Source organism: Leuresthes tenuis, unplaced genomic scaffold, assembly GCF_036924035.1.
Source record: "Leuresthes tenuis unplaced genomic scaffold, fLeuTen1.0.hap1 SCAF_1, whole genome shotgun sequence".
Taxonomy (NCBI): domain Eukaryota; kingdom Metazoa; phylum Chordata; class Actinopteri; order Atheriniformes; family Atherinopsidae; genus Leuresthes; species Leuresthes tenuis.
In genome coordinates, this window is record NW_027325355.1 from 12,360,170 (window position 1) to 12,386,210 (window position 26,041).

At 44.1% G+C, this 26,041-nt stretch overlaps 1 protein-coding gene, 22 non-coding genes and 17 pseudogenes across 23 annotated transcripts in view; all 40 read right to left on the reverse strand.

Moving 5' to 3' along the window:
• The window catches only part of LOC140291809 (NLR family CARD domain-containing protein 3-like), a 562,338-nt gene that overhangs the window by 361,616 nt on the left and 174,681 nt on the right, over positions 1-26,041 (reverse strand). The gene's annotated exons all lie outside the window — the stretch shown is intronic.
• LOC140292765 (5S ribosomal RNA) lies at positions 262-380 on the reverse strand. The gene has a single exon (XR_011912603.1). It is a non-coding gene; the product is annotated as a 5S ribosomal RNA (ribosomal RNA).
• On the reverse strand, positions 650-768 carry LOC140298063 (5S ribosomal RNA). The gene has a single exon (XR_011913743.1). It is a non-coding gene; the product is annotated as a 5S ribosomal RNA (ribosomal RNA).
• On the reverse strand, positions 1,038-1,156 carry LOC140298014 (5S ribosomal RNA). The gene has a single exon (XR_011913699.1). It is a non-coding gene; the product is annotated as a 5S ribosomal RNA (ribosomal RNA).
• Positions 1,426-1,544, reverse strand: LOC140301893 (5S ribosomal RNA; annotated as a pseudogene).
• LOC140298289 (5S ribosomal RNA) lies at positions 1,814-1,932 on the reverse strand. The gene has a single exon (XR_011913950.1). It is a non-coding gene; the product is annotated as a 5S ribosomal RNA (ribosomal RNA).
• On the reverse strand, positions 2,202-2,320 carry LOC140298385 (5S ribosomal RNA). Its single transcript, XR_011914038.1, has one exon. It is a non-coding gene; the product is annotated as a 5S ribosomal RNA (ribosomal RNA).
• On the reverse strand, positions 2,590-2,708 carry LOC140298590 (5S ribosomal RNA). The gene has a single exon (XR_011914222.1). It is a non-coding gene; the product is annotated as a 5S ribosomal RNA (ribosomal RNA).
• Positions 2,978-3,096, reverse strand: LOC140295301 (5S ribosomal RNA; annotated as a pseudogene).
• On the reverse strand, positions 3,366-3,484 carry LOC140299875 (5S ribosomal RNA; annotated as a pseudogene).
• Positions 3,754-3,872, reverse strand: LOC140298683 (5S ribosomal RNA). The gene has a single exon (XR_011914306.1). It is a non-coding gene; the product is annotated as a 5S ribosomal RNA (ribosomal RNA).
• Positions 4,142-4,260, reverse strand: LOC140268104 (5S ribosomal RNA; annotated as a pseudogene).
• On the reverse strand, positions 4,530-4,648 carry LOC140273180 (5S ribosomal RNA; annotated as a pseudogene).
• Positions 4,918-5,036, reverse strand: LOC140299389 (5S ribosomal RNA). The gene has a single exon (XR_011914727.1). It is a non-coding gene; the product is annotated as a 5S ribosomal RNA (ribosomal RNA).
• LOC140298492 (5S ribosomal RNA) lies at positions 5,306-5,424 on the reverse strand. Its single transcript, XR_011914133.1, has one exon. It is a non-coding gene; the product is annotated as a 5S ribosomal RNA (ribosomal RNA).
• On the reverse strand, positions 5,694-5,812 carry LOC140295289 (5S ribosomal RNA; annotated as a pseudogene).
• On the reverse strand, positions 6,082-6,200 carry LOC140299725 (5S ribosomal RNA; annotated as a pseudogene).
• On the reverse strand, positions 6,470-6,588 carry LOC140299317 (5S ribosomal RNA; annotated as a pseudogene).
• Positions 6,858-6,976, reverse strand: LOC140292777 (5S ribosomal RNA). The gene has a single exon (XR_011912605.1). It is a non-coding gene; the product is annotated as a 5S ribosomal RNA (ribosomal RNA).
• LOC140298064 (5S ribosomal RNA) lies at positions 7,246-7,364 on the reverse strand. Its single transcript, XR_011913744.1, has one exon. It is a non-coding gene; the product is annotated as a 5S ribosomal RNA (ribosomal RNA).
• LOC140298016 (5S ribosomal RNA) lies at positions 7,634-7,752 on the reverse strand. Its single transcript, XR_011913700.1, has one exon. It is a non-coding gene; the product is annotated as a 5S ribosomal RNA (ribosomal RNA).
• Positions 8,022-8,140, reverse strand: LOC140301898 (5S ribosomal RNA; annotated as a pseudogene).
• Positions 8,410-8,528, reverse strand: LOC140298290 (5S ribosomal RNA). The gene has a single exon (XR_011913951.1). It is a non-coding gene; the product is annotated as a 5S ribosomal RNA (ribosomal RNA).
• LOC140298386 (5S ribosomal RNA) lies at positions 8,798-8,916 on the reverse strand. The gene has a single exon (XR_011914039.1). It is a non-coding gene; the product is annotated as a 5S ribosomal RNA (ribosomal RNA).
• On the reverse strand, positions 9,186-9,304 carry LOC140298591 (5S ribosomal RNA). The gene has a single exon (XR_011914223.1). It is a non-coding gene; the product is annotated as a 5S ribosomal RNA (ribosomal RNA).
• On the reverse strand, positions 9,574-9,692 carry LOC140295302 (5S ribosomal RNA; annotated as a pseudogene).
• On the reverse strand, positions 9,962-10,080 carry LOC140299876 (5S ribosomal RNA; annotated as a pseudogene).
• Positions 10,350-10,468, reverse strand: LOC140298684 (5S ribosomal RNA). The gene has a single exon (XR_011914307.1). It is a non-coding gene; the product is annotated as a 5S ribosomal RNA (ribosomal RNA).
• On the reverse strand, positions 10,738-10,856 carry LOC140268116 (5S ribosomal RNA; annotated as a pseudogene).
• On the reverse strand, positions 11,126-11,244 carry LOC140275140 (5S ribosomal RNA; annotated as a pseudogene).
• Positions 11,514-11,632, reverse strand: LOC140292789 (5S ribosomal RNA). Its single transcript, XR_011912606.1, has one exon. It is a non-coding gene; the product is annotated as a 5S ribosomal RNA (ribosomal RNA).
• On the reverse strand, positions 11,902-12,020 carry LOC140292801 (5S ribosomal RNA). Its single transcript, XR_011912608.1, has one exon. It is a non-coding gene; the product is annotated as a 5S ribosomal RNA (ribosomal RNA).
• On the reverse strand, positions 12,290-12,408 carry LOC140297787 (5S ribosomal RNA). The gene has a single exon (XR_011913491.1). It is a non-coding gene; the product is annotated as a 5S ribosomal RNA (ribosomal RNA).
• LOC140276578 (5S ribosomal RNA) lies at positions 12,678-12,796 on the reverse strand (annotated as a pseudogene).
• Positions 13,066-13,184, reverse strand: LOC140301646 (5S ribosomal RNA; annotated as a pseudogene).
• On the reverse strand, positions 13,454-13,572 carry LOC140269436 (5S ribosomal RNA; annotated as a pseudogene).
• LOC140298139 (5S ribosomal RNA) lies at positions 13,842-13,960 on the reverse strand. The gene has a single exon (XR_011913813.1). It is a non-coding gene; the product is annotated as a 5S ribosomal RNA (ribosomal RNA).
• On the reverse strand, positions 14,230-14,335 carry LOC140296962 (5S ribosomal RNA; annotated as a pseudogene).
• trnaq-uug (transfer RNA glutamine (anticodon UUG)) lies at positions 16,268-16,339 on the reverse strand. The gene has a single exon. It is a non-coding gene; the product is annotated as a tRNA-Gln (tRNA).
• On the reverse strand, positions 21,620-21,783 carry LOC140297498 (U1 spliceosomal RNA). The gene has a single exon (XR_011913227.1). It is a non-coding gene; the product is annotated as a U1 spliceosomal RNA (small nuclear RNA).

Below are 26,041 nucleotides of genomic sequence, written 5' to 3' on the forward strand. Positions count from 1 at the left end.
CTGTGACAAATGTGCATTATATAGGTACTGGAATCATACAGTTCCTCTATGTAACCAGATAATTGCCGAGAAAGGCTAACTTGTATCGGGCACATATTCTTCCCTGATGTGATTATTACCTGCAGTTGAAACTGAGACTCTCAGATCACTTCGTGTCTGCCAACAAAGCAGCAGCAGCTGAAGATGACCAACTTCCTCATGTGTCACAGGGTGCTCAGACGTTGAAACAAAAGACATGCAGGTGGGAGAGAGAAGAGAAAAAGCTTACAGCACCTGGTATTCCCAAGCAGTCTCCCATCCAAGTACTAACCAGGCCCAACCCTGCTTGGCTTCCGAGATCAGACGAGGTCGGGTATTTTCAGGGTGGTGTGTCCGTAAGCAACAATGCCTGTGACAAATGTGCATTATATAGGTACTGGAATCATACAGTTCCTCGATGTAACCAGATAATTGCCGAGAAAGGCTAACTTGTATCGGGCACATCTTCTTCCCTGATGTGATTATTACCTGCAATTGAAACTGAGACTCTCAGATCACTTCGTGTCTGCCAACAAAGCTGCAGCAGCTGAAGATGACCAACTTCCTCATGTGTCACAGGGTGATCAGACGTTGCAACAAAAGACATGCAGGTGGGAGAGAGAAGAGAATAAGCTTACAGCACCTGGTATTCCCATGTAGTCCCCCATCCAAGTACTAACCAGGCCCAACCCTGCTTGGCTTCCGAGATCAGACGAGGTCGGGCATTTTCAGGGTGGTGTGGCCGTAGACGACAATGTCTGTGACAATTGTGCATTATATAGGTACTGGAATCATACGGTTCCTCTATGTAACCAGATAATTGCCGAGAAAGGCTGATGCGTAGTGGGCACATCTTCTTCCCTGTCGTGATTATTCTCTCCAGCTGAAACTGAGACTCTCAGATCACTTCGTGTCTGCCAACAAAGCAGAAGCAGCTGAAGATGACCAACTTCCTCATGTGTCACAGGGTGATCAGACGTTGCAACAAAAGACATGCAGGTGGTAGAGAGAAGACTAAAAGCTTACAGCACCTGGTATTCCCAAGCTGTCGCCCATCCAAGTACTAACCAGGCCCAACCCTGCTTGGCTTCCGAGATCAGACGAGGTCGGGCATATTCAGGGTGGTGTGGCCGTAAGCAACAACATTGGTGAACAATGTGCATTATATAGGTACTGGAATCATACAGTTCCTCTATGTAACCAGATAATTGCCGAGAAAGAATGATATGTAGTGGGCACATCTTCTTCCCTGTCGTGATTATTCTCTCCAGCGGAAACTGAGACTCTCAGATCACTTCGTGTCTGCCAACAAAGCAGCAGCAGCTGAAGATGACCAACTTCCTCATGTGTCACAGGGTGATCAGACGTTGCAACAAAAGACATGCAGGGGGTAGAGAGAAGAGAAAAAGCTTACAGCACCTGGTATTCCCAAGCAGTCTCCCATGCAAGTACTAACCAGGCCTAACCCTGCTTGGCTTCCGAGATCAGACGAGGTCGGGCATGTTCAGGGTGGTTTGGCCATAAGCGACAATGTCTGTGACAAATGTGCATTATATAGGTACTGGAATCATACAGTTCCTCTATGTAACCAGATAATTGCCGAGAAAGGCTAACTTGTATCGGGCACATATTCTTCCCTGATGTGATTATTACCTGCAGTTGAAACTGAGACTCTCAGATCACTTCGTGTCTGCCAACAAAGCAGCAGCAGCTGAAGATGACCAACTTCCTCATGTGTCACAGGGTGCTCAGACGTTGAAACAAAAGACATGCAGGTGGGAGAGAGAAGAGAAAAAGCTTACAGCACCTGGTATTCCCAAGCAGTCTCCCATCCAAGTACTAACCAGGCCCAACCCTGCTTGGCTTCCGAGATCAGACGAAGTCGGGTATTTTCAGGGTGGTGTGTCCGTAAGCAACAATGCCTGTGACAAATGTGCATTATGTAGGTACTGGAATCATACAGTTCCTCGATGTAACCAGATAATTGCCGAGAAAGGCTAACTTGTATCGGGCACATATTCTTCCCTGATGTGATTATTACCTGCAGTTGAAACTGAGACTCTCAGATCACTTCGTGTCTGCCAACAAAGCAGCAGCAGCTGAAGATGACCAACTTCCTCATGTGTCACAGGGTGATCAGACGTTGCAACAAAAGACATGCAGGTGGGAGAGGGAAGAGAATAAGCTTACAGCACCTGGTATTCCCATGTAGTCTCCCATCCAAGTACTAACCAGGCCCAACCCTGCTTGGCTTCCGAGATCAGACGAGGTCGGGCATGTTCAGGGTGGTGTGGCCGTAGACGACAATGTCTGTGACAAATGTGCATTATATAGGTACTGGAATCATACGGTTCCTCTATGTAACCAGATAATTGCCGAGAAAGGCTGATGCGTAGTGGGCACATCTTCTTCCCTGTCGTGATTATTCTCTCCATCTGAAACTGAGACTCTCAGATCACTTCGTGTCTGCCAACAAAGCAGAAGCAGCTGAAGATGACCAACGTCCTCATGTGTCACAGGGTGATCAGACGTTGCAACAAAAGACATGCATGTGGTAGAGAGAAGAGAAAAAGCTTACAGCACCTGGTATTCCCAAGCGGTCTTCCATCCAAGTACTAACCAGGCCCAACCCTGCTTGGCTTCCAAGATCAGACAAGTTTGGGCATATTCAGGGTGGTGTGGCCGTAAGCAACAATATTGGTGAACAATGTGCATTATATAGGTACTGGAATCATACAGTTCCTCGATGTAACCAGATAATTGCCGAGAAAGGCTAACTTGTAGTGGGCACATCTTCATCCCTGATGTGATTATTACCTGCAGTTGAAACTGAGACTCTCAGATCACTTCGTGTCTGCCAACAAAGCAGCAGCAGCCGAAGATGACCAACATCCTCATGTGTCACATGGTGATCAGACGTTGCAACAAAAAACATGCAGGTGGTAGAGAGAAGAGAAAAAGCTTACAGCACCTCGTATTCCCAAGCAGTCTCCCATCCAACTACTAATCAGGGCTAAACCTGCTTGGCTTCCGAGATCAGACGAGGTCGGGCATATTCAGGGTGGTGTGGCCGTAAGCAACAATATTGGTGAACAATGTGCATTATATAGGTACTGGAATCATACAATTCTTCTGTGTAACTAGATAATTGCCGAGAAAGGCTGATATGTAGTGGGCACATCTTCATCCCTGATGTGATTATTATCTGCAGTTGAAACTGAGACTCTCAGATCACTTCGTGTCTGCCAACAAAGCAGCAGCAGCTGAAAATGACCAACTTCCTCATGTGTCACAGGGTGATCAGACGTTGCAACAAAAGACATGCATGTGGTAGAGAGAAGAGAAAAAGCTTACAGCACCTCGTATTCCCAAGCAGTCTCCCATCCAAGTACTAAACAGGCCCAACCCTGCTTGGCTTCCGAGATCAGACGAGGTCGGGCATGTTCAGGGTGGTGTGGCTGTAAGCAACAATATCTGTGACAAATGTGCATTATATAGGTACTGGAATCATACAGTTCCTCTACGTAACCAGATAATTTCAGTGAAAGGCTGATGCGTAGTGGGCACATCTTCTTCCCTGATGTGATTATTACCTGCAGTTGAAACTGAGACTCTCAGATCACTTTGTGTCTGCCAACAAAGCAGCAGCAGCTGAAGATGACCAACGTCCTCATGTGTCACAGGGTGATCAGACGTTGCAACAAAAGACATGCAGGTGGTAGAGAGAAGAGAAAAAGCTTACAGCACCTGGTATTCCCAAGTAGTCTCCCATCCAAGTACTAACCAGGCCCAACCCTGCTTGGCTTCCGAGATCAGACGAGGTCGGGCATGTTCAGGGTGGTGTGGCCTTAAGCAACAATGTCTGTCACAAATGTGCATTATATAGGTACTGGAATCATACGGTTACACTATGTAACCAGATAATTGCCGAGAAAGGCTGATGCGTATTGGGCACATCTTCTTCCCTGTCGTGATTATTCTCTCCAGCGGAAACTGAGACTCTCAGATCACTTCGTGTCTGCCAACAAAGCAGCAGCAGCTGAAGATGACCAACGTCCTCATGTGTCACAGGGTGATCAGACGTTGCAACAAAAGACATGCATGTGGTAGAGAGAAGAGAAAAAGCTTACAGCACCTGGTATTCCCAAGCGGTCTTCCATCCAAGTACTAACCAGGCCCAACCCTGCTTGGCTTCCAAGATCAGACGAGGTCGGGCATATTCAGGGTGGTGTGGCTTTAAGTAACAATGCTTGTGACAAATGTGCATTATATAGGTACTGGAATCATACAGTTCCTCTATGTAACCAGATAATTGCCAAGAACGGCTGATATGTAGTGGGCACATCTTCATCCCAGATGTGATTATTACCTGCAGTTGAAACTGAGACTCTCAGATCACTTCGTGTCTGCCAACAAAGCAGCAGCAGCTGAAGATGACCAACTTCCTCATGTGTCACATGGTGATCAGACGTTGCAACAAAAGACATGCAGGTGGTAGAGAGAAGAGAAAAAGCTTACAGCAACTGGTATTCCCAAGCGGTCTCCCATCCAAGTACTAACCAGGCCCAAACCTGCTTGGCTTCCGAGATCAGACGAGGTTGGGCATGTTCAGGGTGGTGTGGCCGTAAGCAACAATATTGGTGAACAATGTGCATTATATAGGTACTGGAATCATACAATTCTTCTGTGTAACTAGATAATTGCCGAGAAAGGCTGATATGTAGTGGGCATATCTTCATCCCTGATGTGATTATTATCTGTAGTTGAAACTGAGACTCTCAGATCACTTCGTTTCTGCCAACAAAGCAGCAGCAGCTGAAAATGACCAACGTCCTCATGTGTAACAGGGTGATCAGACGTTGCAACAAAAGACATGCAGGTGGTAGAGAGAAGAGAAAAAGCTTACAGCACCTGGTATTCCCAAGCGGTCTCCCATCCAAGTACTAACCAGGCCCAACCCTGCTTGGCTTCCGAGATCAGACGAGGTCGGGCATGTTCAGGGTGGTGTGGCTGTAAGCAACAATATCTGTGACAAATGTGCATTATATAGGTACTGGAAACATACAGTTCCTCTACGTAAACAGATAATTGCCGAGAAATGCTAACTTGTAGTGGGCACATCTTCATCACTGATGTGATTATTATCTGTAGTTGAAACTGAGACTCTCAGATCACTTTGTGGCTGCCAACAAAGCAGCAGCAGCTGAAGATGACCAACGTCCTCATGTGTCACAGGGTGATCAGACGTTGCAACAAAAGACATGCAGGTGGTAGAGAGAAGAGAAAAAGCTTACAGCACCTGGTATTCCCAAGCGGTCTCCCATCCAAGTACTAACCAGGCCCAAACCTGCTTGGCTTCCGAAATCAGACGAGGTCGGGCATATTCAGGGTGGTGTGGCCGTAAGCAACAATATCTGTGAACAATGTGCATTATATAGGTACTGGAATCATACGGTTCCTCTATGTAACCAGATAATTGCCGAGAAATGCTAACTTGTAGTGGGCACATCTTCTTCCCTGTCGTGATTATTCTCTCCAGCGGAAACTGAGACTCTCAGATCACTTTGTGTCTGCCAACAAAGCTGCAGCAGCTGAAGATGACCAACTTCCTCATGTGTCACAGGGTGATCAGACGTTGCAACAAAAGACATGTAGGTGGTAGAGAGAAGAGAAAAAGCTTACAACAGCTGGTATTCCCAAGCAGTCTCCCATCCAAGTACTAACCAGGGCTAAACCTGCTTGGCTTCCGAGATCAGACGAGGTCGGGCATATTCAGGGTGGTGTGGCCGTAAGCAACAATATTGGTGAACAATGTGCATTATATAGGTACTGGAATCATACAATTCTTCTGTGTAACTAGATAATTGCCGAGAAAGGCTGATATGTAGTGGGCACATCTTCATCCCTGATGTGATTATTATCTGCAGTTGAAACTGAGACTCTCAGATCACTTCGTGTCTGCCAACAAAGCAGCAGCAGCTGAAAATGACCAACTTCCTCATGTGTCACAGGGTGATCAGACGTTGCAACAAAAGACATGCATGTGGTAGAGAGAAGAGAAAAAGCTTACAGCACCTCGTATTCCCAAGCAGTCTCCCATCCAAGTACTAAACAGGCCCAACCCTGCTTGGCTTCCGAGATCAGACGAGGTCGGGCATGTTCAGGGTGGTGTGGCCGTAAGCAACAATGTCTGTCACAAATGTGCATTATATAGGTACTGGAATCATACAGTTCCTCTATGTAACCAGATAATTGCCGAGAAAGAATGATATGTAGTGGGCACATCTTCTTCCCTGTCGTGATTATTCTCTCCAGCGGAAACTGAGACTCTCAGATCACTTCGTGTCTGCCAACAAAGCAGCAGCAGCTGAAGATGACCAACTTCCTCATGTGTCACAGGGTGATCAGACGTTGCAACAAAAGACATGCAGGGGGTAGAGAGAAGAGAAAAAGCTTACAGCACCTGGTATTCCCAAGCAGTCTCCCATCCAAGTACTAACCAGGCCTAACCCTGCTTGGCTTCCGAGATCAGACGAGGTCGGGCATGTTCAGGGTGGTTTGGCCATAAGCGACAATGTCTGTGACAAATGTGCATTATATAGGTACTGGAATCATACAGTTCCTCTATGTAACCAGATAATTGCCGAGAAAGGCTAACTTGTATCGGGCACATATTCTTCCCTGATGTGATTATTACCTGCAGTTGAAACTGAGACTCTCAGATCACTTCGTGTCTGCCAACAAAGCAGCAGCAGCTGAAGATGACCAACTTCCTCATGTGTCACAGGGTGCTCAGACGTTGAAACAAAAGACATGCAGGTGGGAGAGAGAAGAGAAAAAGCTTACAGCACCTGGTATTCCCAAGCAGTCTCCCATCCAAGTACTAACCAGGCCCAACCCTGCTTGGCTTCCGAGATCAGACGAGGTCGGGTATTTTCAGGGTGGTGTGTCCGTAAGCAACAATGCCTGTGACAAATGTGCATTATATAGGTACTGGAATCATACAGTTCCTCGATGTAACCAGATAATTGCCGAGAAAGGCTAACTTGTATCGGGCACATCTTCTTCCCTGATGTGATTATTACCTGCAATTGAAACTGAGACTCTCAGATCACTTCGTGTCTGCCAACAAAGCTGCAGCAGCTGAAGATGACCAACTTCCTCATGTGTCACAGGGTGATCAGACGTTGCAACAAAAGACATGCAGGTGGGAGAGAGAAGAGAATAAGCTTACAGCACCTGGTATTCCCATGTAGTCCCCCATCCAAGTACTAACCAGGCCCAACCCTGCTTGGCTTCCGAGATCAGACGAGGTCGGGCATTTTCAGGGTGGTGTGGCCGTAGACGACAATGTCTGTGACAATTGTGCATTATATAGGTACTGGAATCATACGGTTCCTCTATGTAACCAGATAATTGCCGAGAAAGGCTGATGCGTAGTGGGCACATCTTCTTCCCTGTCGTGATTATTCTCTCCAGCTGAAACTGAGACTCTCAGATCACTTCGTGTCTGCCAACAAAGCAGAAGCAGCTGAAGATGACCAACTTCCTCATGTGTCACAGGGTGATCAGACGTTGCAACAAAAGACATGCAGGTGGTAGAGAGAAGACTAAAAGCTTACAGCACCTGGTATTCCCAAGCTGTCGCCCATCCAAGTACTAACCAGGCCCAACCCTGCTTGGCTTCCGAGATCAGACGAGGTCGGGCATATTCAGGGTGGTGTGGCCGTAAGCAACAACATTGGTGAACAATGTGCATTATATAGGTACTGGAATCATACAGTTCCTCTATGTAACCAGATAATTGCCGAGAAAGAATGATATGTAGTGGGCACATCTTCTTCCCTGTCGTGATTATTCTCTCCAGCGGAAACTGAGACTCTCAGATCACTTCGTGTCTGCCAACAAAGCAGCAGCAGCTGAAGATGACCAACTTCCTCATGTGTCACAGGGTGATCAGACGTTGCAACAAAAGACATGCAGGGGGTAGAGAGAAGAGAAAAAGCTTACAGCACCTGGTATTCCCAAGCAGTCTCCCATGCAAGTACTAACCAGGCCTAACCCTGCTTGGCTTCCGAGATCAGACGAGGTCGGGCATGTTCAGGGTGGTTTGGCCATAAGCGACAATGTCTGTGACAAATGTGCATTATATAGGTACTGGAATCATACAGTTCCTCTATGTAACCAGATAATTGCCGAGAAAGGCTAACTTGTATCGGGCACATATTCTTCCCTGATGTGATTATTACCTGCAGTTGAAACTGAGACTCTCAGATCACTTCGTGTCTGCCAACAAAGCAGCAGCAGCTGAAGATGACCAACTTCCTCATGTGTCACAGGGTGCTCAGACGTTGAAACAAAAGACATGCAGGTGGGAGAGAGAAGAGAAAAAGCTTACAGCACCTGGTATTCCCAAGCAGTCTCCCATCCAAGTACTAACCAGGCCCAACCCTGCTTGGCTTCCGAGATCAGACGAAGTCGGGTATTTTCAGGGTGGTGTGTCCGTAAGCAACAATGCCTGTGACAAATGTGCATTATGTAGGTACTGGAATCATACAGTTCCTCGATGTAACCAGATAATTGCCGAGAAAGGCTAACTTGTATCGGGCACATATTCTTCCCTGATGTGATTATTACCTGCAGTTGAAACTGAGACTCTCAGATCACTTCGTGTCTGCCAACAAAGCAGCAGCAGCTGAAGATGACCAACTTCCTCATGTGTCACAGGGTGATCAGACGTTGCAACAAAAGACATGCAGGTGGGAGAGGGAAGAGAATAAGCTTACAGCACCTGGTATTCCCATGTAGTCTCCCATCCAAGTACTAACCAGGCCCAACCCTGCTTGGCTTCCGAGATCAGACGAGGTCGGGCATGTTCAGGGTGGTGTGGCCGTAGACGACAATGTCTGTGACAAATGTGCATTATATAGGTACTGGAATCATACGGTTCCTCTATGTAACCAGATAATTGCCGAGAAAGGCTGATGCGTAGTGGGCACATCTTCTTCCCTGTCGTGATTATTCTCTCCATCTGAAACTGAGACTCTCAGATCACTTCGTGTCTGCCAACAAAGCAGAAGCAGCTGAAGATGACCAACGTCCTCATGTGTCACAGGGTGATCAGACGTTGCAACAAAAGACATGCATGTGGTAGAGAGAAGAGAAAAAGCTTACAGCACCTGGTATTCCCAAGCGGTCTTCCATCCAAGTACTAACCAGGCCCAACCCTGCTTGGCTTCCAAGATCAGACAAGTTTGGGCATATTCAGGGTGGTGTGGCCGTAAGCAACAATATTGGTGAACAATGTGCATTATATAGGTACTGGAATCATACAGTTCCTCGATGTAACCAGATAATTGCCGAGAAAGGCTAACTTGTAGTGGGCACATCTTCATCCCTGATGTGATTATTACCTGCAGTTGAAACTGAGACTCTCAGATCACTTCGTGTCTGCCAACAAAGCAGCAGCAGCCGAAGATGACCAACATCCTCATGTGTCACATGGTGATCAGACGTTGCAACAAAAAACATGCAGGTGGTAGAGAGAAGAGAAAAAGCTTACAGCACCTCGTATTCCCAAGCAGTCTCCCATCCAACTACTAATCAGGGCTAAACCTGCTTGGCTTCCGAGATCAGACGAGGTCGGGCATATTCAGGGTGGTGTGGCCGTAAGCAACAATATTGGTGAACAATGTGCATTATATAGGTACTGGAATCATACAATTCTTCTGTGTAACTAGATAATTGCCGAGAAAGGCTGATATGTAGTGGGCACATCTTCATCCCTGATGTGATTATTATCTGCAGTTGAAACTGAGACTCTCAGATCACTTCGTGTCTGCCAACAAAGCAGCAGCAGCTGAAAATGACCAACTTCCTCATGTGTCACAGGGTGATCAGACGTTGCAACAAAAGACATGCATGTGGTAGAGAGAAGAGAAAAAGCTTACAGCACCTCGTATTCCCAAGCAGTCTCCCATCCAAGTACTAAACAGGCCCAACCCTGCTTGGCTTCCGAGATCAGACGAGGTCGGGCATGTTCAGGGTGGTGTGGCTGTAAGCAACAATATCTGTGACAAATGTGCATTATATAGGTACTGGAATCATACAGTTCCTCTACGTAACCAGATAATTTCAGTGAAAGGCTGATGCGTAGTGGGCACATCTTCTTCCCTGATGTGATTATTACCTGCAGTTGAAACTGAGACTCTCAGATCACTTTGTGTCTGCCAACAAAGCAGCAGCAGCTGAAGATGACCAACGTCCTCATGTGTCACAGGGTGATCAGACGTTGCAACAAAAGACATGCAGGTGGTAGAGAGAAGAGAAAAAGCTTACAGCACCTGGTATTCCCAAGTAGTCTCCCATCCAAGTACTAACCAGGCCCAACCCTGCTTGGCTTCCGAGATCAGACGAGGTCGGGCATGTTCAGGGTGGTGTGGCCTTAAGCAACAATGTCTGTCACAAATGTGCATTATATAGGTACTGGAATCATACGGTTACACTATGTAACCAGATAATTGCCGAGAAAGGCTGATGCGTATTGGGCACATCTTCTTCCCTGTCGTGATTATTCTCTCCAGCGGAAACTGAGACTCTCAGATCACTTCGTGTCTGCCAACAAAGCAGCAGCAGCTGAAGATGACCAACGTCCTCATGTGTCACAGGGTGATCAGACGTTGCAACAAAAGACATGCATGTGGTAGAGAGAAGAGAAAAAGCTTACAGCACCTGGTATTCCCAAGCGGTCTTCCATCCAAGTACTAACCAGGCCCAACCCTGCTTGGCTTCCAAGATCAGACGAGGTCGGGCATATTCAGGGTGGTGTGGCTTTAAGTAACAATGCTTGTGACAAATGTGCATTATATAGGTACTGGAATCATACAGTTACTCTATCTAACCAGATAATTGCCGAGAAAGGCTAACTTGTATCGGGCACATCTTCTTCCCTGATGTGATTATTACCTGCAGTTGAAACTGAGACTCTCAGATCACTTCGTGTCTGCCAACAAAGCAGCAGCAGCTGAAGATGAACAACGTCCTCATGTGTCACAGGGTGATCAGACGTTGCAACAAAAGACATGCAAGTGGTAGAGAGAAGAGGAAAAGCTTACTGCACCTGGTATTCCCAAGTAGTCTCCCATCCAAGTACTAACCAGGCCCAACCCTGCTTGGCTTCCGAGATCAGACGAGGTCAGGCATATTCAGGGTGGTGGGGCCGTCAGCAACAATGTCTGTCACAAATGTGCATTATATCGGTACTGGAATCATACAGTTCCTCTATGTAACCAGATAATTGCCGAGAAAGGCTAACTTGTAGTGGGCACATCTTCTTCCCTGTCGTGATTATTCTCTCCAGCTGAAACTGAGACTCTCAGATCACTTCGTGTCTGCCAACAAAGCAGCAGCAGCTGAAGATGACCAACTTCCTCATGTGTCACAGGGTGATCAGACGTTGCAACAAAAGACATGCAGGTGGGAGAGAGAAGAGAAAAAGCTTACAGCACCTGGTATTCCCAAGCAGTCTCCCATCCAAGTACTAACCAGGCCCAACCCTGCTTGGCTTCCGAGATCAGACGAGGTCGGGTATTTTCAGGGTGGTGTGTCCGTAAGCAACAATGCCTGTGACAAATGTGCATTATATAGGTACTGGAATCATACAGTTCCTCGATGTAACCAGATAATTGCCGAGAAAGGCTAACTTGTATCGGGCACATCTTCTTCCCTGATGTGATTATTACCTGCAATTGAAACTGAGACTCTCAGATCACTTCGTGTCTGCCAACAAAGCTGCAGCAGCTGAAGATGACCAACTTCCTCATGTGTCACAGGGTGATCAGACGTTGCAACAAAAGACATGCAGGTGGTAGAGAGAAGAGAAACAGCTTACAGCACCTGGTATTCCCAAGCAGTCTCCCATCCAAGTACTAACCAGGCCCAACCCTGCTTGGCTTCCGAGATCAGACGAGGTCGGGTATTTTCAGGGTGGTGTGTCCGTAAGCAACAATGCCTGTGACAAATGTGCATTATGTAGGTACTGGAATCATACAGTTCCTCGATGTAACCAGATAATTGCCGAGAAAGGCTAACTTGTATCGGGCACATATTCTTCCCTGATGTGATTATTACCTGCAGTTGAAACTGAGACTCTCAGATCACTTCGTGTCTGCCAACAAAGCAGCAGCAGCTGAAGATGACCAACTTCCTCATGTGTCACAGGGTGATCAGACGTTGCAACAAAAGACATGCAGGTGGGAGAGAGAAGAGAATAAGCTTACAGCACCTGGTATTCCCATGTAGTCTCCCATCCAAGTACTAACCAGGCCCAACCCTGCTTGGCTTCCGAGATCAGACGAGGTCGGGCATTTTCAGGGTGGTGTGGCCGTAGACGACAATGTCTGTGACAATTGTGCATTATATAGGTACTGGAATCATACGGTTCCTCTATGTAACCAGATAATTGCCGAGAAAGGCTAACTTGTATCGGGCACATATTCTTCCCTGATGTGATTATTCTCTCCATCTGAAACTGAGACTCTCAGATCACTTCGTTTCTGCCAACAAAGCAGCAGCAGCCGAAGATGACCAACATCCTCATGTGTCACATGGTGATCAGACGTTGCAACAAAAAACATGCAGGTGGTAGAGAGAAGAGAAAAAGCTTACAGCAACTGGTATTCCCAAGCGGTCTTCCATCCAAGTACTAAACAGGCCCAACCCTGCTTGGCTTCCAAGATCAGACGAGGTCAGGCATATTCAGGGTGGTGTGGCCGTAAGCAACAATGTCTGTCACAAATGTGCATTATATAGGTACTGGAATCATACAGTTCCTTGATGTAACCAGATAATTGCCGAGAAAGGCTAACTTGTAGTGGGCACATCTTCATCCCTGATGTGATTATTACCTGCAGTTGAAACTGAGACTCTCAGATCACTTCGTGTCTGCCAACAAAGCAGCAGCAGCCGAAGATGACCAACATCCTCATGTGTCACATGGTGATCAGACGTTGCAACAAAAAACATGCAGGTGGTAGAGAGAAGAGAAAAAGCTTACAGCAACTGGTATTCCCAAGCGGTCTTCCATCCAAGTACTAACCAGGCCCAACCCTGCTTGGCTTCCAAGATCAGACGAGGTCGGGCATATTCAGGGTGGTGTGGCCGTAAGCAACAATGCCTGTGACAAATGTGCATTATGTAGGTACTGGAATCATACAGTTCCTCGATGTAACCAGATAATTGCCGAGAAAGGCTAACTTGTAGTGGGCACATCTTCTTCCCTGTCGTGATTATTCTCTCCAGCTGAAACTGAGACTCTCAGATCACTTCGTGTCTGCCAACAAAGCAGAAGCAGCTGAAGATGACCAACTTCCTCATGTGTCACAGGGTGATCAGACGTTGCAACAAAAGACATGCAGGTGGTAGAGAGAAGAGAAAAAGTTTACAGCAACTGGTATTCCCAAGCGGTCTTCCATCCAAGTACTAACCAGGCCCAACCCTGCTTGGCTTCCAAGATCAGACGAGGTCGGGCATATTCAGGGTGGTGTGGCCGTAAGCAACAATGTCTGTCACAAATGTGCATTATATAGGTACTGGAATCATACAGTTCCTCGATGTAACCAGATAATTGCCGAGAAAGGCTGATGCGTAGTGGGCACATCTTCTTCCCTGTCGTGATTATTCTCTCCATCTGAAACTGAGACTCTCAGATCACTTCGTGTCTGCCAACAAAGCAGCAGCAGCTGAAGATGACCAACTTCCTCATGTGTCACAGGGTGATCAGACGTTGCAACAAAAGACATGCAGGTGGGAGAGAGAAGAGAAAAAGCTTACAGCACCTGGTATTCCCAAGCGGTCTCCCATCCAAGTACTAACCAGGCCCAACCCTGCTTGGCTTCCGAGATCAGACTAGGTTGGGTATTTTCAGGGTGGTGTGGCCGTAAGCGACAATGTCTGTGACAAATTTGCATTATATAGGTACTGGAATCATACAGTTCCTCGATGTAACCAGATAATTGCCGAGAAAGGCTAACTTGTAGTGGGCACATCTTCATCCCTGATGTGATTATTACCTGCAGTTGAAACTGAGACTCTCAGATCACTTCGTGTCTGCCAACAAAGCAGCAGCAGCTGAAGATGACCAACTTCCTCATGTGTCACAGGGTGATCAGACGTTGCAACAAAATACATGCAGGTTGTAGAGACAAGAGAAAAAGCTTACAGCACCTGGTATTCCCAGGCGGTCTCCCATCCAAATACTAACCAGGCCCCCTGCTTAGCTTTCGAGATCAGGCGTGTTCAGGGTGGTGTGGCCGTAAGCAAAAGTCACCGTAACAAATATCTATTATATAGCTGCTTGAACCATATGTTTCTTTTAGTTTTTCACCTAATTGGCTTGAGAGGCTGATGTTGATCCTGCACATGTTCTTCTCTCTCATGTTGGTTCTCTGCAGCTGAAAGTGAGACTCTCAGATAACTTAGTGTCTGTCGACCTCTTCTGTTCCCTGTGTGTAGTTTTGTGTTCAGCGTCACACAGAGAGACTGAGGCTGCTTAGTTAGATGAAATCATCACAAATTGCTCATTTTTAAACAGTTACATTATATTTTAGAAGTCAGAACACAGTGATAGATGTTGTTTCAGCATCTATAAAAAGCTGATTTGTGACTGATTCTCTCGCTTACGGCCATACCACCCTGAACACGCCCGATCTTGTCAGATCTAGGAAGCTAAGCAGGGTCGGGCCTGGTTAGTACTTGGATGGTAGAAAAAGTGCACGTGCCGCCACTTTAAACTGTCAAACAGGCAACTTTATATCTAACAGCAAACGCTGAGAGCTGCTCTGCAGAATAAATACTTTTACTGGTGGAAGTGTTAGTAAATGTTGCTGATGACACTTTGATTCTTTTGCCTGAGTGAGGTTTTAGATGCAGAGGCCCAAAAAATACTGAGGTCATGAGTCAGAACTTCTAGTCGGGTTCGGGGCTCCCCTGGAAATTTATTTAATTTCATTATATAAATCTGGCCATTTTCAGAGTCTTAAAGGAACAAAAACAACATCATAATGACTTTTAGGTTTATTTGTTTAGTTTGTTATCAGAGAACATCAGCCTCATCCTAAATGATTTGCAAATGAGTTACAATGTAAAACTGGAGAATGAATTTCATCAAGTCATGGATTAGGAATAAAAAGGAATGAACTGTCCCGGGACAGAGGGATAATATATACAAATTAAACTTTGATTCATGTTTCCTTGCTATCTGAGTAGGACGCTGGGCTGCAATACAAATATCTCCACATTAAAATGCATTTTTTCTCACAGTCATCTACCACTTAAACTGCTCTCCACCTACATGTTTAGCTTGATGTGCTCCTCTTTCAGTGACTGGTGTGACTGACTGACTCACTAACGGTAACAACATCAAAGTCCGACTTGTGTGGTAGTTACCATAGCGACAGTGCATGTTGTCGATGACGCGCAGCACGTCTGCCCAAACTGAGCCACTGTTTTATTAAACAGCGCTACTCTTGGCTCTTCAAATATAAAATCACCACAATTTCAGCAACAAAATAAAAATTAAAAATACAGAGGACACGACCTCGGTGTCCTCTATGGTAGTTACTGCCTTGCTCCTATGATTAGATAGAGAGGACAGCTGATTTTCCTTTGCCTGCCTTTTGTGTTGAAGGACTGAGTCACACAGTTTTATCAACCACATATTTTATTTTTTGGACGTTTTTGAAAGAGTATCCATACCAAGGAGTAAAATTGTACAATCCTCTTTTTCCTAAATCAGTACAAACTTGTGCGCACCGCATGGAGTTGGCGCTCAGATCCCGGCCGGCAGAAATTGCTGCTCCTTGATTGGATGATTGGTTGGCCCATGGGTGGGCACCGGGTTAATTGTGCAGGCTTTTGAGTAGTTCTCCTTGTTGCTGATTGTTACCATGGGATTGTTTTTCCTGTTTCCTTCTCCTTTGGCTTCTGTGTCCAAATTCCAAATGGAGAGCATGGAAAAATATATGCATTGCCAATGACTATGCAAGAAGAAACCAAATAGATTCAATTAGTGACACCCAGAGGTGAGAAGGCAAATAGCACAGAAACTCTCAGCTGAATGTTCCACTTTTTCAACATTAACCAATTTAAGCCCTCTCTTTGGAATTGGTCAATCACTCTGGTGTGACTGGATAACTGACTAACCTCATCCACTCATCTTCTTTCCAGAACACAAACATGACAGCACACCTGAAGGTTCCACCGAGATTTGAACTCGGATCACTGGATTCAAAGTCCAGAGTGCTGACCTTTACACCATGGAACCCCTTCCACAGTCAAACTATGCTCTTATTCATGCAAATGCTTGACAACATAAAGGTTAAATTTTTCAGCGGTGCTCTTACAGTTTGTATTCTTAATATGGGCACGACAGTTAAGCAACACATTCTGTATCTTCGCTGGTCAAAGGAATGGGGTTCGATTCCTTGACAGGGAGGGTGCCATTTTCGCTGAGCAGCTGGTGGTTCACCAAAGTCCGTCACACCTCAGCATTGGAGAATCTCTTGAAAACGTCCAAAAAATGACTTTACGACAGAGATTATCTGCTGGAAATGCATTCTCACAGAGCTCCAGAGTGGTGCCTGGGGACAGCTCATAGGACGCAGGGCGGGATCCGCTTTTGTACGATGCAGAACATTTGCTGTTTTCTTTCCAGCATGTCAAGAATAGCAGATGAGGCTCCCTCCTATCCATAATTATGAATATGTTGATGTTGCCATCAGTAACGTGCAGTCATACATCTACACACAAGAATGAAATAAACAGAGTTGGAGCAAGCAAAGACCTTCCGCGTGTGAGGCGAATGTGATAATCGCTACACTACGGAAACTGTTGCTGTGCCTACTGTTGAGAATTCCAACAGACAAATAATAGATAGATTTATCCATTATCATTTTTTAGTTGATGTTAATCATCAAAAAGTCCATTTTAATCATTCTTTTGGAAAGTAGTGTTTCTACCATGTTTGAGAGAAAATGGCCTGGGTGTGCAGGCTTTTGAGTAGTCAAACCCCAGCTGGTTGAGGCGGGTGGCCACCCTTCCTGAGTCTGGTCCTGCCAGAGGTTTCTTCCTGTTAAAAGGGAGTCGTTCCTTTCCACAGTCGCTCAGGCTCGCTCAGGACGGGAGATTGGACTGAAGACAAGTTTAGAGAGAGAGAGAGAAAGAGAAAAACAATAACAATAAAAAAAGATCTGTCAGTCTATCAGACCATTCCACAGATGTACTTTCTTACCGCCCGTAACCAAGCGAGAGGAAGAATGCGCGCTAATTACTGCACCCGTCCCGCTCATAGACGTCACTTTTTTCTTGACGCATTTGGCGCGACCCAGATTCCAACGACACTGGAGCGGGACTGCGGAGCGGGGGTCTGACTCTGAGGTAAGTGCAACTTCTTTTTTGGGCAATAGTCCCATGCAGAGAGTAAGCCATCAAGTTGGATAATGGAGCAGTGGGCTATGTTGTTGATCTCATCAAACCAAGTCGAACTTTCTGCCCTCCATGGTGCTGATTTCCTGCTATTTCTCCCCATTTATCTCATCCCTCTACCCAGTGCTGTCAGCTCCTTTTGATCCAGACCCACTGACTGATTTCCTAACTTATGACATGAGGTTACCGTGGCTTGTGTGTCACCAACTCAGCAGTTTTCGAGAGTTTCCGAGTCGGGAATTAAAACACAGGGACTGTACCGTATTTTCACGACCATAAGGCGCACATAAAAGTTTTAGATTTTCTTCAAAATGTGCAGCGCGCCTTATAGTGCAGTGCGCCCTGTCAGACAGTGTCTCACTCCTGCGGAGGAGTGTTGTTGTAAGGCGGACATAGTAGAGAACACCATGAGAACGTTAAAGGGTGAAGTGGGAGCGTTGATTGTACCGGTATATAAAAGTACAGGGGTGTGTGTTTAAACTGAAGGCCATCAACTACGCGGAGGAACATGGGAATCGAGCAGCCGCGAGAGAATTTAAGATCAACGGATCGATGGTTCGCAAGTGGAGGAAGCTGGAAAACGAGCTCCGACAGGTGAAGAAGACGCAGCTGAGTTTCCGTGGAAATAAGGAGAGGTGGCCCAAGTTGGAGGAAAGACTCGAGCAGTGGATCATCGAGCAAAGAACGAGTGGGAGAAGCGTTTCGACGGTCACCATTCGACTTAAAGCGGCAACGCTAGCAGAAGAAATGAAAATCGAACATTTCCAAGGAGGTCCGTCTTGGTGCTTTCGTTTCATGAAACGGTGCCATTTTTCCATCCGGACCAGGACTACAGTAGCGCAGAAACTTCCAGCGGATTATAATGAAAAGCTGGCCAGCTTCCGCTCCTACTGCTTTAAACATATCACCGATAAACACATCCAGCCCAGCCACATCACTAATATGGATGATGGATATGGACTTTCGACATCACGGTGAGTCACACTGTGGAGAAGACTGGGACCAGCGCGGTAGCGATACGCACAACGGGGTACGAGAAGTCTTCTTTTACTGTTGTGCTAGGCTGCCATGCTAATGGACAGAAACTGCCGCCTATGGTGATTTTTAAGAGAAAGACTTTGCCTAAAGAGAAGTTTCCAGCTGGAGTTATCAGTAAGGCAAATGAAAAGGGCTGGATGGATGAGGAAATGATGAAAGAGTGGCTGCGGGAGGTGTATGTAAGAAGACCAGGTGGTTTTTTCCACGCATCGCCATCGCTGTTGATCTGTGACTCTATGCGTGCCCATCTCACAGCCGATGTGAAAACACAAGTTAAGCAAACGAACTCTGAGCTTGCTATCATTCCGGGAGGCCTGACAAAGGAACTCCAACCGCTGGACATTGGTGTGAATCGGCCGTTCAAAGTCAGACTGCGAGCGGCGTGGGAGCAATGGATGACTGATGGAGACCATAGTTTCACTAAGGGTGGAAGGCAACGCCGGGCAAGTTACGCCACAGCTTGTGAGTGGATTGTAGATGCTTGGGCTAACGTGTCTGCTAGCACTGTTGTTCGAGCTTTCGCAAAAGCCGGCATCATTTCCGAGGAGCCACACGGCTTTTACAGTGAAGACAGTGAACCTGGCATGTTTGATGGCGATTTAGCACAGCTGTTCAATGCAGAAACAGAAGATGAAGACTTCGATGGGTTTGAGTTATGACGCACACTTGCTTGTTCAACCGTGTTTTTAATTAAGCACAAACAAACTCAGTTTTGCTCCCGATCTATTTTTAAATACAAAAACTTGTATGCTTGTGTGGATTGTATATAAAACTCACGCCCTATAATTAGGTGCGCCTTATGTGTGTTAAAAACACAGTAACGGCACACCACTGAGACTGCGCCTTTTAGTACGGTGCGCCGTATGGTCGTGAAAAAACGGTATATTTCTACGGGCTCCACCCACGCTGTGGAATGGCTTCTCCACGGCCTGCGGCGTCGGTCGCTTTCCACCGGGTGCACCGGCTTTTTAATGTATGTTCTCCCCTCCTGATTTAAATAAACACTTTTTTGATGTATCTCCAACTTTAAATAACTTAATTATTCAATTCAAGATCAAGGCAAAACTTGTGCAATATAAATAATCAACATCTCTCTAAAATATTTTTTTCTAGGACAAGAACCAATCTGAAGTTGTGACTCTCCTGGCAAGTGAGTGTGATGAATGGGGACAAATCTACCCCCTGCTGAGCCACTTGGCAGCAGTTGCGCTGGTCAACCCAGTTTCCAGGGTAAACTGTGAGAGAGACTTCTCCACAATGAATCGAGTAAGGCAAAATGCCATGACCAGAGTTTCTGAGTGGTGTGCCTAATATTTAATCCATTTACAGGGAACTGGATACATAACCAGACTAGGGTACAAAATGTGTGTTCCAAAGGCACCTCCTGCTTTCATTCCTTTTGATTAATTGCAGTTATCTTCATTTTTAGGTGAAATCAGACCTCCCTAATAAACTTCAGCAACTGAGTTAGTTTTTGGTATTGTTTTATTCTGAATTAAATTTAAAATACTTCTGATATTCCTTTGTAAGTTCTTATTTATCAACGTATGTTCATATACAGCAATTTATATCCATGGTCTCAAAATGCACTTAAGTGTGATCCATCAGGCTTAAAAACGTACACACACATTAAAACCCCCGAGGGTCGGAGACTCTCCCACCACAGTCTCCTAAAATCCTGGGAAACACTTGATCAAACAACTGCAGAGCAGTGCAATCAAACAACACTGACTCAGTGGCGCAATAAGAGGCTGAAGAGGCAGGACAGTAGCATTCTGCTGCAAGGGGTCAACCTGCCTGACTCCCCAGAGTACAGCTGGACAGGCAGTGGATAAGCAGAAGTCAGCAGCTCAGAGGCAGGTGTTCAGTCAGCCACCACCTCCAGCTCCTGTACTTTTAAGCCCCTTCATTGTGCCAGTTGTGTTTGTCATCCCAACTGGAAACAAACAGATTGTGCCGTCTGGTCCCCTGCCCTCACCTCCGCCAACCCGGAGAGCGTAAGTGGGAATATATACTGTCCCAAAAAGAACAGAATGTCTCTGGAAGAATGGATGCAGGAGATGAGGAGAAAGAGGGAGGAAGAAAAAAAATGGTTTCAGATCATTCTTTACATGTCAATATGCATGTAAATAGTTTTAAAAGAAAAAAAATGTCTTAATTTACTGTTCTAATTAGTTTCTTTTGTTAATTTATTGTATTTATTTTGTTTTGTTTTAGTTATCTTTTTAGCTAAGTTAGCTTAGATTTCTCAAATGAATACACCAGACTGTGTGCTTTTACTTGAAATGGACAGCAGAAACACAAATAACTACAAGTTCCTTCCATTTTTTCCACTCATTTTCTCAAAATGTCTTCTTTTCCTTCATTTTTCTCCTTCCCCCTTTTCCCTCTTCTTCCGCCTCAAATACAGACTACTGCTCCCCTGCTTCAGCTCAGTCGGCAGAGCATCAGACGTCTAATTTGAGGATCCAGGGTTCAAGTCCCTGTTCAGGTGTATAAATTTAATCTGCCACTTAACCTGTGCTTCCCTCTATGCCTGCACTCCATTTCTACACTGTCACCTCTGACAGAGCCTGGCTAATGGTGTTCCTTCTATGTAGCTTATTGTTAGCTTTGCTGTTAGCTGCATCGTTATATCCTCATTTGTAAGTTGCTTTGGATAAAAGCTAAATGCATAAACATAAAGTCATAAAGCCGGCTGTCGACAGTTGAACACATTTTAAAAACATACGTGAAGAACTAATTCGCACAATAGTCTCATCTTTCAACTCCACTTTCCTCTGGTTCAGCTTGTATATGAACAGTTCTGCAGTTAAAAGCTAAAATCCCAAAGCAGAGTGGAGCTTCTGTGTTACCTGAGGACTGACTGATCTCTGCAGTGAATTCATCTCTTCCCAGGATGCTGTTTCCACTGGAGCTTTTCCCTGCTCCAGTCTCCCCAACAATTAATATCTGTTGTGAACAAAATAAAACAAGTAAAGAATCAAGATTGAACCGATGTAAACTGATGTGAAAAACTGTTCCATGTAACTGTTTCTACCTTAAGCTCTCAGAATTTATATTTTTCTTTGAACAAGTTTATCAGGGGAGAGCGCGAACGCAGTCCCCCACTACCAGAAATTAAGCAGTTGACATTCCCACATTTGGGGAATTCACAAAGGTCAGAACAGCCTCAGTGCAATGGCTGAGCCTCATCTTGGGTGAACCATCTTCTTGATCATGGTATCTCCCCTGCCAAGTAAGTATGAGTTGTTCAGCTCACTGAGGGGGGAGTCACTCACACACATACTGAGCACACTGACGGTGCTAACAGTCTATAAGCTAACTACACCAGAGGTTACAGAGGCTGGGATTCTACATATATGTACAGAGGAAGCAGGTTTGTTAAAAAAAAAGAGTGAAATAATGTAACATTTAACATTTTAAAAACATACTTCTTATTTCCCATAATGCAGTGCTGTTTATGTGCACAACAGGCTAACTGAAGGAAATCCCTTATTTCATCCATCTGTCCCCCTGCAGCCACCAACGGTCCAACATGGAGTTCAAGTGAACCAAATCTCACTTAAACAGCTTCCGGAAACTGTTTAATACACACCTGACATCCAGAAAAAAGAATAAAAACACACAGATCACAGGTTCTTTTCTGCTAACAGAGTTAGCGCTTCCTCTTTCTTTGTTTGTGGCGCCATGAAACTGACTCAGTATGGAGCGTGATAATGTTCACACTGCCACCTATTGTTCTGGGTTGGGAACTGCACTGGGTGACTTATGGGATTTTTGGTTTTATTTGCTGAAAAGTACACGACACACTTAAGAACCACTACAAGGTGTTCCTAATAACCTTTAAAGTGAATGTTTATCTTCACATGTGTAAAGCATCAATAAATAAGTCATTTATCTGTTTGTCAGGCTGGAATTCAAAGTAAACAAGAAACTCGTGCAACAAATAAATAAATAAATAAATCAGCTCAGTCCATTTCTAGTGGAGAACAGAAATACCTGCAGGATTCAACCGTGTAACAAACATATGAGCCATAACAGTTATAACTCTGCACAGAAATCACAGCTAAGTGCTGCACCTTCTAAACTGTTTACTGTCTGTATGTTTATATATTCAGCATGGAGAGAGACTGCAGGGACATAAAGGGACGTTACAAAGTCAGAATCTAATTTTTAATGGGCTGCACTGCTGTCTGACTCCAGAAACATGAAATTATGGGATTTGACTGCTACATCTATGTGTACAGTTATATTTATCTTTACATTACACATCATTACATAATAACCTGCTTGTGATTTTTTTGTCTCACTCACATTTGTGTCCTTGTCAGCTGCTCCTTGTTCTCTTGGTTACTCACTGGAGAAGCTGCAGTAAAGTCAGCTGTAACATCTGCCGGTAAAAGAGCAGGAAAAGAAGATGTTCAAAAAATCATGTTGGTATTGTGAATAGGTTGCCTAATATATTTGGGAAACACAGGTATATGTGAGCAGGAAAAGTAACAGAAAAGCAAACAGATGTAAGGTGGGCTGGCACACAGCTGGATACAACATCATGACATCACTAATATTCTAAATGCTAATCACAGACTTTACTAAAAGCTTCAGCACTTTTCCATTGGGAACAGTTATAATGAACAGTTGACAAACTTAGCTTCCAAATATCAACCAAATGGCAGTTTGCCGGTTTGTAGAGTAAACTTTGTTGTTTGTTAACACTGGTAACCTCTTTCACCCACAACTACGTTACCAGCCAGCTAATAGGAGGCTCAAACAGACTTGATGCCGAGTGAAAGCTGGGGCTTAAAATCATGTTTTACTTATAATCTGTGAACAGATTAGACATGAAAATGATCAAGTGAAAGTCACTGAGCTGTTTGTTAGGTTGTAAAACAACTTATAGAGCTCTATCGGCCCCTGGTGGAGAACAGAGGTAACTGCAGGATTCAACCAATAGACAATGAGCCATAAAACAGGGTCCTAAAATAAACACTAAATACACAATGTTGTGATTAAGTCATAGCTAAGTGTAGCTAAAGTATTTACAAATCATTAACTGAAGGGTAGTCAATTCTAGTTCAGACAAATATATATTTTTTATATTAGGTCTATAAAAAGTGAAATTGCCCCTTCTCTCAACAACCGAGCTGGATGTGAAATTCAGCGTAGTACAATATTTAATAATTTAGTAAAAATAAAAGATAACAGACGTAAGACTCCACCAACGTCACCACTCACGACAACTGTTACATAAATTAAGACATGCGCAGTTAGCCAATAAAGTCAGAAAGAGTTTAACGTTAGCATGCTAGCTTGCTAACTGGGCGATACACAATCGTCCTGCTGCATTAAACACAAAAAATATATCTTGGCAATTGTTATGCGAGTTGTACGATTGATAGTATTTCTAGATACTGAGAAGATGGATTCAAGTAGTAAAAAAATAACTCACGAAATGAGTTTTCCATGCCAGTTGTTAATTATTTGCTCCCCTGTCAAACCACAGCAAGCTAATAGCAATTAAAACTGCGTTTGACCGCGCATGCTCAATTATCTTAACGTTTGACCCAATATTAAGTCAAAGGAAAAACATACAGTTTTAAACTTTTGACAAGTTCACATTGCCTGTAGTCGTTGGTATTTATTAAAACTAGCTTATGATATTTCAGAGTTTAATTTGAAGAAATAAATTACATGGTAACTTAATTAGCTTATTATGTCCACCTGCTGACCGAAGGGTTAATTAGGGTTTTATCTTAAACAAATCTTAGGTATCAGGTTCTGCGACACATAACAGTATTTTGTCTATGACAAGAAATAAATTGAAATTTAGAAAAGTCAACAAGTTAACTGAAAATACAATAAATAATATCCCCTTATTCTAATCATATAAATATAAAGAAAGTAGGATGTGTGCAACATTGATAAAAGCAATGCATTCTCTTTTCCCTCAGACACTTAAAACCCATATCAAATTAAAATAATACAAGAACAAAATATGTGTCTGGTTAAGGGTCCAGCAGGTCAGTTCTGGATAATTTGTTTGACTGATTTCAAGAGGATATATAGATGAAAATGTTTGTGTCTGCATTACAAATATCAGGTATGAACTAAACAATCGTGGCTACAAGTATTCATGACAACAAAATTGAAAAATGAATAGAAAACAAAAAATAGATAAATCCAGGCATTATCAAGAAAGTATTTACCTCTTCTTTTGGCAGATGAATTTCACTTGAAAAAAGGAGGTGGAGAGTTTGTGATCCTATGTAAAATACCACAAAACAAGTCCAGTTTTAAATAAAACTGATTTTAATCAAGATAACATCATGACACCATGTGCATTTTTAACACATTAACCAATCGCCAAACATCATTCTTTGATAGATATCACAAAAAAAATCAAAATAAACTATAGAAATCACCTTAAATACACCAATTACAGAGTGTTGATCACATTCATTGAAACTACAACAGGTTAAAGGCATTTATCATTAATAGTTCTGCTTTATATTAGGGCCTCTTTTCACTTATATTTCACTATTTGGACAATCTGTAATGAATGAACACCTAAAACAGAACACAAGACATTATAAAGATAAATCAACGTTGGTGGGCATTGTTTGCTTAATTTAAGTGGCAATAAAACAAAGCACTTCATCAGAAAATCAGTGTCAAAAATATATTTTGGAAAGACCTCAAGACATACATGTTTGAGGAAGCTGCGTAAACTGTGATAATGTCACAAGTTCAGTCGCAGCAGTGGTACTTACAGCTTTTGTTCCACAAAAGGAGCAGTATTCTTTTGTATTTTAGCTTTAGACTGACAACTTTTTTTGCTCAGTTTTCCTCTGAGCCACAAAGATGGTCAGATTTCACTGTGTCCAATAACTGTAGCTTCTAAAGTGGATTTCATAGCACTGCTGCATGTCTGACAGTTATCACAAAATTTGGGTGGAAAAACAAACAAATCACAACCCTCTGAATCTGCTTTCAGTCCGACTTGAACAGTCTCTCACAGTTTCAGACACAAAATGTGTCTTTTAGTCTGAATCTCAGCTGAAATCTACAACAACTGTAAAGTGACTTCTATCATTTCACCACCTGGTGTGATAAACTTACAAAAACACCTCAAGAGCAACACCTGGGATCTTTTTGGGAGAAAAGGGGATTCTCTTCATGCTAACAGAGCTGGTAATAAATCATTTATGGATCCTACAGAGTGAAACAAAAATAAATGTGATTTCTGACCCTTGACATTTTGTCCTTTTATGAGAAAAATATTCCAGATTTTAATCCCATGGAGGGAGCCGATGAAGTAAAGATTGATGTGCATAAAAACATTAAAAACCTCTCTTGTAAGTTCTCGGTTCAAGTTTTATTTTGCTTCAGCTGCATGTTTTTCTTTATTGAATCTTTAAGCACTCATAGATCAATTTGATCCCAGCAGAAGTGTCGCAGGTTTACTTGGTTGCTGTAGTTTACTGAAGCAGGACTCTAAGCA